Raw genomic sequence first — 19,622 nt, 5'->3', positions numbered from 1 at the left:
CTATACCAGTCTTGATCTCCTTTACTGTATTTTACATCATTCTTTCCTACATAGCTGAAAACTTTTAGCATATTTCTCTTCTGAGCTAAACTCAGTTTTCCAAAGCACCACTCAACTCCTTTACAAACCAGTCAATGGTGTCGTAAGCAAATATCATAACATGGGGTATAGAAGAACATAAAAAGTTGCATGGGTAACCATAACCCAGTATCCTACTTTTGTATCTTCTACAGTATTCTCCTAGTGAGTAGTCACACGCTCTTGCTGTGCTCACTTCTGATACTTGACATTACAGTATCCCCAGAAAACCTGGCATTTAAGGGAAAACCCCTGTGATTTCAGAAGGAACCAAGTCCTTTCCAAAGCTGCCTATTTACACAGATCAGTAATAAATTCTGGATTGCTTGAAAAAACTCCTCAGAACTGGTGGAAATTTACCTGGGTGTAGATCTGCTCACAAAATCTCAAGATATCTCGCAAGAGCAAAGAATTTAAAGACTTTTTGAAGTAAATGAGTGCATAAATTACAGTAAAAGTGAACAAAAAACAACAAAAAACAGTTTATGGTTTGAATTTAGGTTTCTGGTTTTGCTTTAAAGTTATTCCAAAAAAAAAAAAAAAAAAGAAAAAAAAAAGACTGTTTTCAACAACAGATACAATTCTCAGGCTTCCCAGTATAGTTATCTTTGTATCATATATCTAGACCAAATAAGATTCAGTATTGTACTGGTGGTAGATTTTCATGATGTAAAATTTCCATGCTGATTACATGCCATGATGCCAAGCAGTCAGATTAATAACAGCATGTCACTGTGGAGCAGATTCCTCACTCCAGAGTCAGAAAAATAATTTACTTGTAGCTATGGATGGGCACACTTCTTCCTACGAGAAAATTTAAACACAGCCAGACACATTCACAGAACCTGCTTATCACATGTGGTTCACAGCCAGCCTAGCACATCCATCAGGTTATCCCTCCCCTCACTGTACTAAATGGGAAAAATCAAAACATAATGGATTTAGCGAAGTCATCAAACACATGCCTTGCAGAAGAGGAGGAGCCTGTACAAGATAAGTCAGTGTGATTTCAGGGGACAGGCCACGCTCCATACATATGACTGTGCCTGAAGACAGGTGCCACAGTCAGAAGACCAAAGCCCATTAGCAGCCAAGGAGACACAGTGCATGTCAGGTCAAGGCAAGGCAAACATTGAAGGTCTGAACAAAAAAGTCTGCAATTGACTGCAGTAGGAAGAGGGACTGCACCAAATGCAAAGATACAGGAATAACAGTTTCTCAGCATACTGAGAACCACAACTAGAATAAAGTGAGGTTTGAATCAGGAAGAGGAAAAAGGCTCAGGAAGCTGGTTTAGAGATGAGGTCAATAGCAGGAAAAGATACAACTCATGAGGTCTAAGAGGGTCTTCTCCACATAAACACACCTACCTACCATCCATATGACATCCACAGCACACAATAACCCATTAGCAGGAGTTCTGGCTGGCAGTATTCCTGAGGTAGGCTATACCCCATGATAGCCCACCCATTAGGAATCAGGTGACCTTTAAGGATCCTTTCAACCCAACCCATTCTATTATATGATTCTAACCAGCTGCTGAAACCATCCACACCTGATGGTTTTCATCTTCTGGCAACTCAATCATCACACAGAGAGGAAATACCTGATATTTGATGATGAGTTAGACTCAAATAGAGAAATGATCAACCACATCACTGTGATGCAAGAAAACCTCAAGCACATCAAAAGGAAAAAATGTCATAAGAATACGCATTTCACTAGTTACAGAGATTACAATTCTTTCTGCCTTTAAAGAAAGATTAATTCCCTCATTCCTTTACGTTTTTAATGTCAAAACCGACATGCTAAAAAAGGTATTGAATCCTAACAAAAAAAAAAAAAAATCAGAAAAAAATACAAAAAATGAATAGAATTTTGATAATAGCTTTTGATAATAGTCAGAAAGTAGCTACAGAGCTAGAAAAAATATGTGAAAAGAATATATATTTTTTTAGGTATAAGACTTGCAACATCAAATAGAAGGAAATAACTTGTGTACAGCAAGGAAGACTGTGTGGATGACAGAAAAATGTCTTCACAGTTATTCCCAGGTAAATTCCAGCTGGAGCAGACAGACTGAATCGTGAGCAGGGTACAAACAAGAAGTCTGGGACCAGAGAGAGCAAAGCACTTAAAATAAACTCAGTGTTACAGTCAGGGCTTGAGTTCTATACTCAGATTTGGCACTTTTTCTCGTAGCTCCATAGCCTGACTGTTCCTTTTTAAAACAGATGCCTCAAAGGAGAGCTGTGCCATCCTGTACACTGTTTATGCTAGTAAACTGAACAATCCCAGCAAATATAACCAAGCACTCAATTATCTCAACAGGGAATTGTTAGCACTGGCATGGATTTGGCCTCTGCTCCCAGATGATTTCTAGGCTTAATCAGGAATTAGCAGAAGCCAAAAACCCTGCTCTCTAGGCATGCTGAGTGTTGGAAGGAAGATTTCAGCAGTGCTTTATGAGCAGGTCATTTCAAGTCACATGGTATCAGTACCATACAACGCTCGTGAACACATCTAATTAACCAGAATAGACTCAGCCTGAGTGCCTGTAAATTGTGTTGGTGCAGAACTCAGGGAAGCTGTGCATGCAATAGCACATCAGTAAGTCCATAATCAGGCAGCCCCCAGTGACTCCAGCATGGGTAACACTGGTGGTAACAGAGGGATGTGCCAAAGAAAAATGGGACAGCATCAAGACAATCCATTGTCCATTTCAAGACAATCATCCAGATTCATTTCAGCTGCCTTCATCAGTGAGTCTAGCTAACCCAGCTAGTTTTAAACTCCTTTGGATTAGCAGCATCTGAGCCACCATGGCCATTACATTCATTGGAAGAGAAAATAAATCTGAGGATGGGCAACCTGGGGACAGATGTTTCTAACTGTTGAAAGGATGCCTAACTGCACTTTAAGATGTTTCTGTCCAGTAGACAGAACAGAGCAGAAATATAACTGATCATAATTTTATGTTTTTCTAATAAAAGATTTTATTTACTATGAACATACAGATCAAAGTAGAAAGTGTATTTTTGTGCCTTAGCTGCAGGGTAAGGCAATTAAAAGGGAAAGAAAAGTGAATATTATCTGATCACCTAGAATAAAGTAAATGACTTGCAACTTCCCTTTCCAATATGATTGTGTCACAGAACCAGAATCATTTAAATTGGGAAAGACACTTATGATCACCAAGTCCAACCATCATCTTATACTACCAAATCCACCAGTAAACCAAATCCCTATATGTCATATCCACATGTCTCTTGAATACCTCCAAGGATAGGGAATCCATTTCTGCCCTTGGCAGCCCTTGTCAGAGCATGACCACCCTCTCTGTGAAGAAATTCATCCTGATATCCAATTTAAACCTCCCCTTGTATAACTTGAGGTAATTTCCTCATGTCCTGTCACTTGTCACTTAAAGAAAGAGATGGATACACTCCTCACTGCTGCATCTTTTCATATAGCTGCAGAGCACGAGGCCTCCCCTGAGCCTTCTCTTCTTTAACTTAACCCCAGTTCCCTCAGCTGTTCCTCATATGTCTGTCTACCAGGAGATTTCAAAACCAGCATTTTAATATTTTTTCCTAATTATTCAGTCCTTTCCAGTGCTTCCAGGCATAAGACAGAAGTAACTGAAAACAACAGAAGTCCAAAATGCTACTTTCAGAGTAATGCATGCAGACAGTCCAGAAGAATGAATATTGTGAATTTTGTCACCAAATGACAGTTTACTTATTACTGCTTCACAAAACTTCTGAATGACAAAAGCAATAAATGTTCGTGTGCTGTAATACAGATTCATGTCAATGGGTAGTAACATGCAGAAGCCAACATGCAAGCCATTTTTCCTCACTGTAGTTTAGTAGCACCACAGGATTTATTTAGCAGAGCTATGAAGGAGGCATTAGAAGCCTTTAAGTTTTATGGTACTTCAGCTTTACAAAGCAGAAATTGGTGTTTTTATATCACAATTGTTGTAGGGCATCATTGCTTTATATTGCACTCAAAATTATTTCCAGGTTCTACATTAAAAGGTGAGTTCCTTCTCCTTCCAATAATTTTCTATAAAGAAATTATTTTTTTCAGTTGTATTTAATTCTCCTGGATGTTTTGGAAGAAGAAGCTCATGTATGTGTCCCTTCCACTCCAATCCAAAACCAAGAGAGGTTTTATTTCACATATTCACTTGGGAAAACCTGTTTGAACTTCTCCTTTTCCCAGGCCATGGTTTCTCATCCCATTCAGTCCATTTCATCTATTTCAACCACCCCTGACATAAACCCTCCTATTTCTTTACGTAGTAAAGCACTTCCTCCCACACAAGTGTGGTATATTCTCACTGTTCTTCATGGAATCATAGAATCACAAAGTTGGAAAGAACCTACAAGATCATTCATTCCAACCATCCTCCCTTTACCATACCTACAAAAAAACCACTAAATCATATCTCCTAGATCCCTATCCAGATGCCTCTTGAACACTGCCAGGGATGGCGACTCCACCACCTCCCTGGGCAGCCATTACAGTGCCTGATCATTCTCAGAGAAAAAAGTTCACAGAATCACAGAATGGCCTGGGTTGGAAAGGACCTCAAAAGGATCATGAAGAAAGCATCCTGGGTTCCAGGTTGGACTGCTCATCTGAAATGAAGCCAAGTGTTCAAGGATGGTTATTTCTTCAGAACAGGATACCTAAAATACCAATTTGGCTGTAAGGTGGCTTGAATTTGTGCCAAGCGACTGCATAATATGTTCACTGCATCGCTGTGAACAGCCTGCCATGAGCAGCTGGAAACTGCAGAAATGCAAATTAACTTTTTCACTTGCTGCTCTGAAAGTTCATTTATAACTCTCAGAGCCTTTGTAAAATCCCATCAAGGCCAATGCATTATATTTAAATAAATCAATTGTAAGGAAATTTTCAGCAATAGTCATAATTACTTTACACCGAGTAAGACAAAAATGTTCCTAAAAAAACACTTCCAAGTGATTATTTCCAGGGAAGATCACACACAATGGAAAAAGATAAACTGCTGATAGTAAACTGTTATACTTAATACAAAGGAACTGTGCTGGGAATAACCAAGCTTTGCTGAGAAGGACCAGGCTACCACAGTTGTGCACAGTATCAACACAGAAACAATTAAAATAAAAAGTATTTTTTAAAAAAGAGCCTATAGGTAATTATCTTCAAGTCCTTTCAGATGGATATGGCCTTAAAACAGTTTGTGAGTGATGTGAGAGACTCACCCATATGTATCGGTTTGTCTGTGCAGGGAGGTGAGTGATGCTTCCATAGCAGGAGGGTCTTTTCTGTGCTCTAAGGCCCATTTATACGGTTGCTTTTCTAGCCTCCTTGCCTTGACATCCTCAGAAGCCCAGCAGTGAGCAACCCTGGAAAAACAGCATTTGCTGGAAGTGAAGGACAATACAACATCCCTGAAGAAAATAAAAGGTCTGAATCTAAACACATCAGTGGCTCAGTGCATGGCCAGAGGGCTGTCTGCATTCAGCTCTCACAGCGACTTTCATGTTGGGACTTGGCAATGGGATTGTTATTTCAGAGAGCTATGGTCACTCTGGGGCTAGGAGGTGGCCTGTGCCCAAATCCCAACTTCAGACCCTTGCAAAAAATTTAAAAGTAAGTAGTAATGACATTGTGCTGGCAAATATCTAAGAAACCTTCCCAGCTTTCCACCTGAGAACAAATGTGAAGTGGGCATCACGCTAAAGTAGTGCTTTATGTTTAAATTGAATGGCCTGCAACGAATTAGTAGTATTCATTTAAATCTTTTCATATATTACACAGAGATAATCATATATACTGGAAAAGATATTCATGTAATGTGATTTCTTTACAGTAAAGCTCTGAGGAATGTGAGATTTTCAGCACTGCAGCATAATAATTAGATGACTTCCAAACACTCTGTTTCATTGCTGTGTATGTGTTTGTTCAAATGGTACACATTACTTGCTCTTATATGTGATGTGCTGCAGGTTTATGCCACAGAAGTCATTTACAGTTGTGTCAGCTGATCTCATGTATTTGATGGCAGCAGATCTGCTGAAAAAGTCAGGTCTTCAGATTGCAATCTTGGAACCTCTCCCACGAAACTGCCTGTGGTAAGCAGCTTGCAGTAATGGCATCCAACAACGTGCTGCCATCCAGTCGTGCAAAATCAGAAGACTTTGCACATTAAGGAGACTAAAAGAAAGAGATCTTCAACTTCCCTTTGAGAAAATAACACAGATTATTGTGCAGCCCTGCAAAAGGAAACCTCCTGAATGCTATTGATTTCTAAACACTGTGCACATGAAGTTTTCCTGTTTGGTTCATGCTTGTTTTGGATGTTTTGTAATGATGCAGCAATGGAAATAAAGATGTTTTTGTTTCTGCATAAAACAGGATTGCAAAGCACAATTGCATCCACCAGCAGTGATGTCTCTTTGCCTCTGTGCGATGCACTGACTGCCTGACAAACGCAGACTGTTCTGATAGTGTCACAAGCCCATGAAGGTGTGACATTGCTGCTCATGGTGCAGAGCTTTGCTTAATTGGGCTGCTGTGAAAAAAAAAAAAGGACACCTGTAGCAAGGTAATTTTGGGGCAGTAGCTGGAGATGAGCATATGTCCTTCCATCTGGGAGTAACGTTAGTAGCATTGCTGCATGTGGCTATTGCAGGACCTGAGCCACCTGCCCTGCTTACATTACATTGGCCAAAATGAAGGTAAGAAGCAACCTGAAGGGAACCTGATATCGATCCCTTTGAGAATAGGTGAAGTTTCACCTCTTCTATGCTATCTGCATTAAAACTGTCCTGCAGTCTGGTTGGCTGTGCTTTTTCATGCATATAAATACTAAGAAATACCTGTGGGGGCCTGATGCTAGTATCTTTTAAAGAAAGGCATTTCAACAGAACAACCTGACTGGGAGAGGATCCTACTTTAAATGCTGAATATTTTAATAATGTCACTTTTAGAGAGCATGACATTACATACTATGTGGGTTGGTCAGAAATAGAGTTTCAGGGATGGAAAATTCTTGCTCATATTATTCACTGAAGTAATAAAAATGACAGGAGGAAAAGTCACCTTTTTCACTGTACACTCCCAGATCAGCTTTGTCAGAATACATGGTCAGAAATATATAACAGTTCAGCATGGCAAAGAGCAGATGGGAACAAAAAGAAAAAAGGGAAAAAAAAAAAAAAAAAGGAAAAAAAATTACCACCATGCCTTTCCTCACATTAGATTGCTTGCAGTGAAATGGCAGCAACTGTGAGCAGGAAATTCCAGGAGCACTAAAGACACTTCAGACTTGACCTGAGCTTGACTTTCAACTTGCCTTCAAACTTGACAGACATGGCTGCAGGATACCTCCTTCTCCCCCTGAACCCACTGGGCATTAAGGGTGCTCAGCACCTTGCAGGAGCAAACCCTTTTCTATCTCTTCTTGTCATGTATCTCTTCCTGTCAGATATTTGCTGCTGCCCCTCTGCCTTTTCCCTGCTACCTCCTAATTCCCAATAGCATGACTGCTCTATTTAGGTATCTGTGCCAGTGCACACTGCAGGCAGCTCCGCTCTTAACTCCAGCTATCAGTTTTCTTGTCCAAACAAGTACACTTCACGTTTTTTTCCTGTTTTTTTCTAAGCACGGCAGTGTTCACATGTTCAAGTGTCTCAATATACCCTTCTCTGTAGCCCTGCCCAGCTGCTGGAGCAAACACACATCTCTCTTGAAGGAGATGGGAGCTTGGCAGCACAGTGCTCCAAGCCCTGCTGCTGGCTGAGCTGTTTCTCACCGACACTGTCAGCCTAATAAGGGAAGTAGATGCATGGCCAGGAGGAAACATGTGCAGGATGATTCCCTGCACCATGTCAGCCCGTTTTTAGTGGTTACATGATACAATTAACCAAATATTGTAGGATGTGCAGGTGTACCTTTACCCTAGCTTTTGTTTTTTGTCAAGACACATGTATGCTTCTTGCGTTTGAATAAGGAATATGGAGGGCCACAAAGATGATCACAGTGCTGGAGCATCTCTCTTATGAAGAAAGGCTGAGGGAATCGGGATTGTTTCTCCTGGAGAAGACAAGACTTCAGGGAGATCTCATTGCGGCCTATCAGTACTTGATGGGAGCTTATAAGCAGGAGGGGGACCAGCTTTTTATATGGTATGATACCAATAGGATAAGGGGGAATGACTTTAAACTAAAAGAGGGAAAATACTGGTAGACATAAGGCGGAGAGGCACTGAAAAATTTCCAGAGAAGTTGTGGATTCTCTATCCCAGAGGTATTTATGGCCAGGTTGGAAGGGCCCTGGACAGCCTGATGTAGTGGTTGGCAACCCTACCTGTGGCAAGGAGGCTGGAGCCTGATGATCTTTAAGGACCCTTCCAATCTAAGCCATTTCTATAATTCCATGAAATAAATTCAGACATCTCCGACACCCTACCTATACAGTATGACCTGTAAAATACCACTACCACATTAAAACACCTCTGCAATGACATAAAGTTCATGGTGTCAAGAGCCATGTGATTGCAAATCATTTTGTTTCACAGCTGCCTCCTCATGTTGGAGGAGCAAAGTCTCCTAAAGTAGTTGGCAGCAGGAATAATTTTAGTCGCAAATATACACAAGGCCACCCACCTTCCTGCCCTCTAATCCAGCAGGCAAAAACAGTGCTGTGCTTCTCTGTGGCACTGGAGTTAGCAGGAAGTCCTGGGTTGTAACTAATCTGACGCAGCAACTGATTCATTGTGTGGCCTTAGGCAAATCCCTTCACCCCCTTCACTTTCCTTTCCATTTCTGTAAGTGAGAACAGAAGCATACACGTCATGGGGATGCTGCCATCATGGGCTGCAGAGGTGCCAGTGCCTCACAGCCCCCTCTGCCAAGGAAACTGGCACCTGCCCACACAGAAAGCAAGGCCAGTTTTGTTCCCATACTGCAGGCTCAGTAGCAAAACCAAACTTTGCAGAGGAAATCTCCAAATTAGAAGGCAGAAATCAGAGCTGAAAAAACAGAGGATAAAGACTTTGCATTCAAATAGGTGCTGGCTCCTCTGGGATACACCGAGCCTCCTCTGGCATATCAAAACTTCTGTTTTTCTTAACTCCATTTAGAAGTTTTGGCAAAGTCCACAAGGTGAAATATTTACCTGAGGTTGAAATTAAAAGCCATTTGAAGTGACTGTGATTCTGACTTAAATCCAAAGGGAAATTTTATGCAGACATTAGAGCCAACATTATCAAATCCACAAACAATATCAATTTTCTTTGTATGTCATGTTTCCCTTCTGACTTGTTCTTACTATCACCAAGCAGCCTTCATTTTATAGAGCAGTGCAAAATGCAATAGGTATTATCAAGAAGAAAAACAACAACAATTGAGGCACTCTATCACAGCCTGTCATATTTTAACTGAGGCTCAACCACAGCAAACAACAAAATGTGCCAACGCCAGCAACTGGGGGAAGATGCATTTAGAAGATAAAGCTCAGCTTTCTCTATACAAAAGCACCCACCAGAACAGATGAAGGCTGTGCATGATTATTGCTTGGAGCACACGGCTGGTGGGAAGGTTTTCCTATAGCCGCAATAGTGAGTGGTAATTGAAAATGTCTATCCTAGTCTCCATCCCTGTGCGACAGGACAGCTGTGATATGTCTTCTGACTCCGCCATCCTCTGCCAAGTCAATCCCCTCATTAGCTTCCTTAAACACCACCTGTCCCTGTTGAGAAATTGCTCTGAAACAACAACAGCAAAGTGTCACGCTCTACTCTTATTAGGGAGCTAACTGCAAGCATCGCAGATGTAAGAGCAGGGTGCGCAGCCTGAGCACTGCCACCTATTTTGGCTATTCCCCAGTCTTTACTGGCCGGATTTCTTAGAACTAAAATTTCACAGGCCCCTTATTTTCTGCTGGTTGCTGAAGGGAGGCTGAAATGCATCGTTGTGAGTTATTTCTAACTGATAGTCCACTGTTTATACAGCCAGAGGATTTAATCAGCAGAGGAAAGATTTTCAGACAAATGTTTTGCCCATAACTGTCCACTTTACACAGAATAATGAAAATTATCTTCAATCAGATCCATTTTCCTCCTTCTCAGGCACTTCTTTACAGGCAGCTTGGATTCCTGTCAGTGGCTTAGGAATGATCTTCTGCACTTGCCAGACACATATTGTCATTACTCAACCAATTCCCACAGAATTATGGTAATTACAGCTATTAATCTGCAGTGCCTCCATAAGCTCATGTTCCTGTGTTCAGTATAACTCATCCCATTTATTTACATACTCATCACCCTTTTTCCCCCCTCAGCTGAGTCACCAGTCCCAACACAGTGACAATTTGAATTTCTTTGAACTCTCTTGCTGATATCTATTCTGTATCTGTTATATGAACTTCAAGATGAGGGCTGACCCATTGGCAGAGCAAGGTGGGGGGCACATTCCACCCATGCCTGGCTACAGTACTCCACAGAACGAGCCTTTGCAGGAATCTTACTGCATTAAAATTGCTTTTGTACAGCATAGCAAGTTTTCCCAGTCACACTGCCATTGAACTGGGCACTACACCCACCTAACGACATTAGAAGAAAATTACCTTGCAAAGTAGGGAAACGTGATCTGGCAGCACAGAGGTTTAACCATCTCTGGAGTTCCCTGTGTTACGATGGGTTGCACAGCATCACCCGGTGTGATGTCTGCCTACACAAACCCCTGTCTAGGCTAAATAGTACTGCTTTAATTTTGCTTGCAGTGATTTCTCTACATTAGACTGTGATGGGAAAAAGAGAAAGGGTGAAGAAAGGAGACAGATATTTCCTTTCTGTTCTATTTGATGCATTAAGTGTAGTTTTTCCTATTCCATGTCAATAATTTATAATATCAGCATGCAGTGCCTTTAGGATCCATTTGCAGCACGTACAGCTCCACAATGCTGTCTTTGAGCAAATCCTCCAGACACTCCTCTGCCCACACTGAAGGCTCAGAAAGGAGCAGCAGGTCACCAGGACATTGGCCACAAGGAGGGCCCAGAGGGATTTTGCAGTAACAAAGAGGATAAGGATGAATCTCTGAGGCCCTTATGCACATCTATTGCAAACCCAGCAGGCTCAAAGCACAGGAAAAGCTTCTCCAACTGTAACTGGGATTTGAGGCCATCCACTGCAGCACACAAGGCTCTTCTAAAAGGTTAAGCAATTTATTTTTCATGTCCATAAAAGTACATGGGCCATGGGAATAACTCCCATCTCCCCCTTCACTTCCATTCAGCCCTGATACGCATTGAAGTACATAACCCATGGATAATGCCATGACCAGGCTGGCTCACAGCTCTCTACCTCTTTTTCCAGTTTCTAAGCATTGGAGAAATGTGAAAAGAAAGAAAAATAATAAAAAATAAAAAATAAAAAATAAACTTGAAACACATTCAAAATTAAACAGCTGGAACAGTAAAGGGGTAGAAATGTAGGACTACACATTACAGTCACTCCCACAAAATGCCTCGAAAACAAAGAAGATTAAGTTGTTCAGCAATTACTTCAAAACTAAGATGCAAAAGGAGGTGAGGAAACCAGTGCATTCATTAAAACTGTGCAGGTAGCAGCAGGCTATTTTCAGCACCTAAATCATGATCTCTAGTACAACGGTGACTAATAGCTTCATCCTGTCATAAGGACACAGTCAGTAGAAGGGTGCTGTCAGTTCAGCATGAATACTGCAGAATGGGTGCTGCATCTTACAATAGATTTTCCTTCTTGGCTCTTGGAGGAGATGGATTTACTGCTGGAATGTGTTTGTGCTAAATTATCACACTCACATTAGCCAGAAACTAGTGGAAAAGCAGTGTGATTCTGCTCATTTCTCTTCCCTTGCCCATTTACTCTCAAAGGATAGCAACAAGCAATATGTTTTCATATTTATCCCTGCATGGCTAGGCCCAGTTTCCTAGATAACACTACACAAAGCCTGCAAGGCAGGCAGCCTGTAGTCACGAATAGCAGATGTCTCCAAAGTCTGAGCTGTCTGATGCTGTTCTGAAAGAACTGAGTTGCAACTCAGGTATGACACTGATGAAATATTACCACCGTTCCTCCTGAAAGTGAATCAATTTATTGCAGTGTTGTTGGCTTTTCTTCTAGAAATTCCAGACATTAAATGAAAAAAATATCATGGTGCTAAATATTTTTTGTAATAAATTAATATAATTACAGATTCAATACCATCTATAAAATGCATTACCTGAGGAGAAAACAGGTATTCTTCTGCTATTATGATATTCCTGACAGTTGAGAGAAACGCAAAGTTGAACAACAGAACCACCTTTAATTTCACAGTCCAAGATTCCTTCATAAAACTTTTAAAGATCAATTATGTCCCATCAACACAGAAGCCAAGCTTAACTAATTGATTTATGCATAAATAGGCCTAGACAGCCAATGTGGAGAATGAGCAGTCTGTCTGTTAAATATAAGTTCAAAGAACTGTTGTTCTGGCACTGTATTATACCTTACCATTACATCAGTTTTCCTGGTTCTTCATATTTCTGTCATGGAGGCATCTTGGTTTTCACGTAGCTCTGTGCAACTTTCACAAAATGTATGCAGCTGAATAAAACAGCAATTGAAATCAGAGAGCAATTGTTTACCGATGGAGCTGTGCAATATCCCAAACACAAAGTGAAAAATGGGAATTAACGTTTTACAAAGCCACCCTCACTCTTTAGGTTTATCGCACAGAGTCAGTTTGTTTAAGTATAAGAAAAAATGAATTCATTTTCCTTTTTTGTAGAAGAGGAGGCTCTGGGGAGACCTCATTGCGGCCTTCCAAGACTTGAAGGGAGAGTATAAACAGGAGGAGGCACATCTGTTTACAAGGGTGGATAGTGATAAGACAAAGGGAAAAGATTTTAAACTGAGACAGGGGAGGTTTAGGTTAGATATTAGGAGGAAGTTTTTCACACAGAGGGTGGTGACACCCTGGAACAGGTTGCCCAAGGAGGTTGTGAATGCGCAATCTGTGGAGACATTCAAGGCCAGGCTGGATGTGGCTCTGGGCAGCTGGGTCTGGTGGTCGGTGACCTGCACATAGCAGGGGGGTTGAAACTGGATGATCATTATGGTCCATTTCAACCCAGGCTATTCTGTGATTCTTTTCCCTGGAAAATAGATGTAGCACTTGTAGCCAATAGAACCTGGAAGCATTGCTGAGTTTGACTTTTGAACAAATACTGCAATAGCCAAGAAACTAAAGGCACTCTTCCTCATCTGGACTGGGGCTGAGCAGCTGATATCCTGCTAATGACACTCAAACAGGTTCCTGAAAAGCAGTTCTCCAAGAGAGGCTGGAAATATCAACCAGCTAGTGTTAAATGTTGTGTGCTCTGATGAGGGCTGGAGAGAATTGTGTCTGTCTTATTCTCAACACTACAGTCGATAGGAATCAGTAACTATACCTCTCAGCACTGCCACAGGACAGCAGGCAGTGCCCATGCTAGTGGAGCATGGGAAGCACTTGGCTTTTCCATCCTGCTGCAGTGCAGATGAGCAGAGCTGGGAGCAGGATACACCCCCAGCTTTGGCACAATAGAGCCCTGCCCCGCTCCCACAAAAAACAGCTGCTTGTCTACTCAAACAAGCCTCAAACTACCAGAGCAAAACGTTGGCACATGCATGCACCTTTGTGGGTCTGAGAAACGGTCTGTATAGTCAGTAAAGAAGCAGAGATCTTCAGAAGTGTTTTTGGAATGGCTTATAAAATATACCACCACACTAGGGAAAATGATGTATATTTTAATTTCACAGTTTTAAATGAAGAATTAGAATTATCCTTAAGGAGGCTCCTCAATTAGTCAAAGGAGCCTCTAGGTATTTTGATTTTGCTGTTAAAGCAGTGCTGCAAGCTCAGACTCACAACAGTACACAATTCAAATTCTGAAGTAACAAAGCAATCCTGTCTCAGAAAGAAGAAGCAGGCAAAAACTATTCAGAAAATATGCAACAGATCACAACAGCAACACCCAGAATTTTTTTCCATATTTGCCTGTGATCATCCAGTGGGGAAAATGAGTTGAAGTGTATCTTTAAAACCTCCTTGTAAAAAGTATAATTGCAGCACACTGCAGCAACGTGAGCCTTACTGTATGTCAAAACCTATTAACTACAACAAGGAGTTATAACAGTCATATTAAAAAGCCTCCCTAGAAAAACAGGAAAGAGTAGAATTTTCCATTGTCACTGGGATGACCATGGGGGAATCCAGGAAATACGTTTCAGTCTGGGCCTGATTTATTATTATTTGTCTGTGGAAGAGTTCCTAAGGAAGAAAGCCCTTTGTGATGTTCTGTACCATGAGGGTGGATGGAGAGCTTTGCACTCACAGCAGCTCCGCACTCCCTCTACTTCGTAGTGGAGTTGTGGGTGGAGAGACCAGAACACAACCATCTCAGTGCACTGCAGAAAGTTAAGATCAAAACCCCCAAAATATAACCATAAAGACTTACAGTCTTGTGCACAGCTGCCAGCAGTGTTTAGAAGGAGAATGAAGGAATCAAAGCCTGTTTCTTACAAGGTCGATATTTCCTGGAAAACTCTAATCAAAAGAACAGAGTTTATTTTCAGAGGAGGTTTCACTGTCATGTCCTCACATACTCTGAGCAAACTGTACTCCAGAATTTCATGTTTTATTGACCATCCCATACTTGAGTTTAGCTAATGGATGGTACTAGTTATTCAGTCTGTTGGTACAGGAGAGATTTTAGTCATGCTTGAATGCAAATATGACTCACAGGACCACACTCTTTGCAGATTTTATGCAACTGCTACGGCACTATAGCCTACAATTCAAATACAGAAGAGATTTTGAAAAACAGAGCAGAATGAGTGCCTCCACAAAGCTCTGTATCCAGTAATCTGTTTCTTTCATACTAAATGGGAACATAACATAGCCAAATGGAGCAGTGGTTTGCATTCACTTTCCATTGGCATGACCAAGGCGCCTTTCCAGCAGATCACCTACAGGTACATTTAGTTTTCAGCACACAGGTAGTGTAATGCTACTTTTACCCACCCAAGAGAGTAGCTAGAGCTCCTGCTTTGATGGATTGGTGAATGAAAATATACTTAGCACACAAGCCAAATTCAAATACAGTATTTTCTAGTAGATAACCATTTCTACCTCTTCTTTGAGTAAACAGAGCACAAGGTAATGAAGGTTCAGCCTAGCTGGCAGGAACGCTCACTTTGTAAGTAATAGGAATTTAACCTATAGGAACTGTAACAGCAAAGGGGTGCAAATTAATTTCAAGCAGTTTCATCTGAACACAGCTTTCAGAGAGGCACTTTGCTTTGAGGTCCCTGGCACCAACCAGAAAATTTGTATTAATTTATCTTGGAGAGCAGCAGGCACAGAAAGAAAAGGGATCCTTTCACTTTCCAGCCTGGAAGGGACCGCAGCAAGCAGATAGAGGCAGCTGCAGCACAGCAACCCTTAACAGAGGCTACTTCATGCAGATAAGCAGGCTGAGCATGAAAAGGAGTTTCTGTGATTCTGCCTTAATGGGAGTGTTCCCACCTTTGTAGGCAAGAGCCTCCTTTCAGCTTCTTGTACTAAGAGGCTTCCCACCTCTCCTTGGATGCAGGGAAGGCAGGCAGCCCAGACAAGACACACAATAAAATGCAAGTCTGAAAACAGAGATGTACTGGGAGATGTTGTTAACCCCCTTCCTTCCCAGAAAAGGTGAGGCAGGACCATGTGTAAGGATGGTCAACAGCACAGCAGTGAAGAAAGCGTGGGAGGGTTGAAGTCTCCATGATTGCCACACTGTTTGTGTTGCTATACAGTAATACAACAACACGTATATGTCACAGTTCTTCTGCTATGCTGAGCTTCTTCCTCCCAGAATTTTGTGTTGCTGAAGCTTTGCTTTTCTTTGTAAAGGAGTAGAGCATCAGCATCTCCTGTGGCTTGGGGAGGACTGCAACACCCCTGATTTGGAAGGACTTCCAGACCTGCTGCCTGATCATCAGGCGGCAAAGATTCACATGGTATTGAATTACAATCTTATGTGTACAAAGGAAATGGCAAGGGAACACCACGCTCACTGGCTGCTAGCACAGCTGCTGAAGCATCTTTTCACAGATTTTAAACATCAGCTCTCTCTCCTGTAGTGGCTATGTTGCATAAACTGCACATGTGTTGCCTTAGCTTTCAAATTGGCATCCAAATCCCAAAAGCAACTTATCATGAATCACGGTGGCGCTGTTCTAAAAGTGTACATAAATGTGTATATATTTGTGCATTGCAGAATTACTTCATACACATATACAGAAATGTGATCATCTTTCTATAAGGTAGACAAGTTCACAGCACAGCTGCCACCAAAGTCTTATGAAGCCATTCCATATAAACACATATTATACAGAGGAAATAGGGCTTTAGTATTTAAATATAAAACATTTATAGATTTTCATTTTGTAATCATATGTATGTAGTCTCTAGAAAATGTTGTAGTTATGCAAACAAACATGATGATTGGTAGATATATCTACAATATCATATGCGCATGTAAAAAAATACATATACATATAAAATCACAGACAGCATACATAAATATATTCTCTGTAATGTGAATGCATTATGTAAGAAGAGAACGTAACAGCTTGTTTCCAGGGAAATTACAGCTAAGGTCTTTAAGCACATCTCTCCTCTGTGCACATAGAAAGTGTTTGAGGTAGAAGGGGAAAAAATGAGAGTATGATCTTGCATGCGCTGATCTCACAATCGCATGCAAGGCAGAAGCTTGCAAGATGTCAAGGAGGACATACTATCCTAGGCTCCCAGTGGGTGCTGAGGATACATTTCCCTCTCACAGTCAAAGCACCTCCGATCCAGCATCGACTCCATCTTACTTAGCAAAACCTCCCATTAATACAGAGGTGGCAGCACTGTGAGGGAAGCAATGAAAGTTTTCAAAAGTGGCAGTGAATATGCTCTCTCCACCTCCTTTGACAGCTGTACACACACACACAGAGTCAAACATACATGCAGGCTACCTTCTTTATACTTATTAATATAATTTCTCTAATGCATGTGTACATGAGCACCCAACATATAGTGGCTCTATGGCACTATAGGACAAATAGTTAAAAGTAGATAAAAACACACTCACCTCTCTGTGTGCATGGATTATCCAAGACTCAGATATTCATGAGCAGAACAAATGTGTGTGAATGCCTAAAACTGCACAAAGCTATGTCTTTCACCTATTTTATTTATTTATAACACTTATGGAGTGTTTTGCAAAGATAATTCTCAACCGTTACTTGCCATTTTACAAGCGTGTTTAACATCTGCCATGTCAGGTAAATGTGCAGCTATTTACTCTTCTGTGGAAATGGTGCTGATTACATAAAGAAGCAGGTGTATTTCTTGGGTAATGCAGCTGAAACAGAAATATTTTGTCCCAGGGGAAACCAGCCATGATGTATGAAATGTGCTGAGGATACAGGACACAGTGCTTACTAGGAAAGCCTCAGCACATTTCCCCTCAAGGTGCACATCAGAAGCAGCAGCACCAGGTACCTGAACATGCCATAAAGAAATTACTGCACTAACAACAGCAGACTCTCTTCTTTGAAGGGGGAGGCCATCGGCAAATTCCTTTCTCAGCAGGAGAGTTACAAAGCCTTTTCTCCCCCTCTGTCTCTTTCATGCATACACACACCTTGCACACAACAGCCCCTTGTACACTGTTCTTTTGGAAATGTTGATGTCCTGACTCTGCGAGGTTGTGCAGCCTTGTTACTGCAATGTTTATGAAGCACATTAACACCTACCCCTTTTTGCTCCTGTGCAGGTGCTGCTGTTAGCTCTGGGTGCTCTTCTTCCATGCTTGACCTCAGATTACAGCTCCTAATCATCACTGTCTACCTTGATGTTGTTCCTCCAAAGCAAAGTTATTCTCCACCTTTCTCCATTTTAGCTTAGCTTACCTTTCCTTTCATCCAGCTAAAACTAAAAGTACCTCCAAGTCATGTCACAAATAGGCAGCCTGTCTTTCAAGTTACCCCAAATATTTACTGCACAATTTGCTTGTTCACCCCATCATAGGATCTACTTGGACTGCAGACAGATCTCATCAAGGTGTGCTAATTAATTATCAGTCAGACATATGCAGTGTTGGCCTGGTAACTATCCACTGAAATTTAAATCTAAATTGCTTCCCATCAGCCCAGCAGGGCTGGCTCAGAGGAAGTGACTCTATAATACAAAAAGGGTGAATTCCTCTAATGAAAAACTCTCTTTGTGAGTAGTATGCAAATGGGATTTGTTTCATCCCTTGTAGTCAGCAACTCAAAACACTGTATGACTGCCTCGCTCATTAGAGCAAAGGCGTCACGCTGGATATACATGCTGCCCTCTCTCACTGTTGTTATCTACAGCAAAATTCGTGCTCAGGAAGAATTGCATGATAAATCTCATTCAGTGACTGATGCAACACATAGGAATCAGGGGCTCTTGCAGAGAGAATATAATAGTGTCACACTGCAGCCTTCTCACTTCTCAAAGCCCGAGTGGTTTCCAAATGCTATGCCTTCCCTTGTACATTCTGGTGATGATCTGGAAATTCATTGAAGACCCTTAGTTTAGAATTTCACAGAAAAGGCAATGAAATATTGTTCTGCTGGTACAGTTCACTGTTAGGTTTCCTATGAGCTAAGGAACTACAAGAGAGCATGAACTGTTGCCTGATGGAGAACTTCTGTGGATTTCTAACAACCTTTGATCTGAGGCTTCACACCATGATACACAAATTGACTGAAAGACACCACAGTGCTACTGAAGTCTGAGTGTGTTTCAGTGATATAGAATTGCACTAGCTCTCCTTGTCACCTATGTCATTTAATTTAATCTTCCTTGAGTTTCATCCCTACTTTTTCTGATCACACATCAGATTTCTGTATAGTGCAGAACACCAGATAGTTCCCAACCTTTTGCTAAAACCTACCTCTTTTGCAGAGGTGCTTTCCTACAGTTTACCTCCATACTTTCATCTCATCCATACAAGTACATTCAGAGATTAGAGTTTAGAAAAAAAACTAAATATATGAGAACAGACCTTGCAGAAGGTGAGTTTGTCATTATTCTCTTTAATGGCATTGATTTCCTTTTCATTTCCACTGCTGAAGAGAAAGGAAGAACTGTAAATAAGAGAATAATGCTACTGCCACACTGACATACTGTAATGAACAGCACAATATGCCATGAATGAAAAACACAGAAAAGCAGTTCTGTAAAACTATCGTTTCCAGGGTCATAGGTGATGTATTTATGGAGCTTTATTTTTTTCCTAGCTTACTGTGTAATGGAATCATTGAAATGCAGAAACATAAGATGCTCAAGGGGTCACGTAGGACAGCCCTCTGCGAGACATTTCACCTCCTCCAAGGATGGCAAGTTCACCATCCTGCTGCACCTACCCTGTTGTGCAATAACTGGGGTACAGAATGGCATATTTTC

This window comes from Excalfactoria chinensis, chromosome 3, assembly GCF_039878825.1.
Source record: "Excalfactoria chinensis isolate bCotChi1 chromosome 3, bCotChi1.hap2, whole genome shotgun sequence".
NCBI lineage: Eukaryota > Metazoa > Chordata > Aves > Galliformes > Phasianidae > Excalfactoria > Excalfactoria chinensis.
This window is presented reverse-complemented; position numbering follows the sequence as displayed.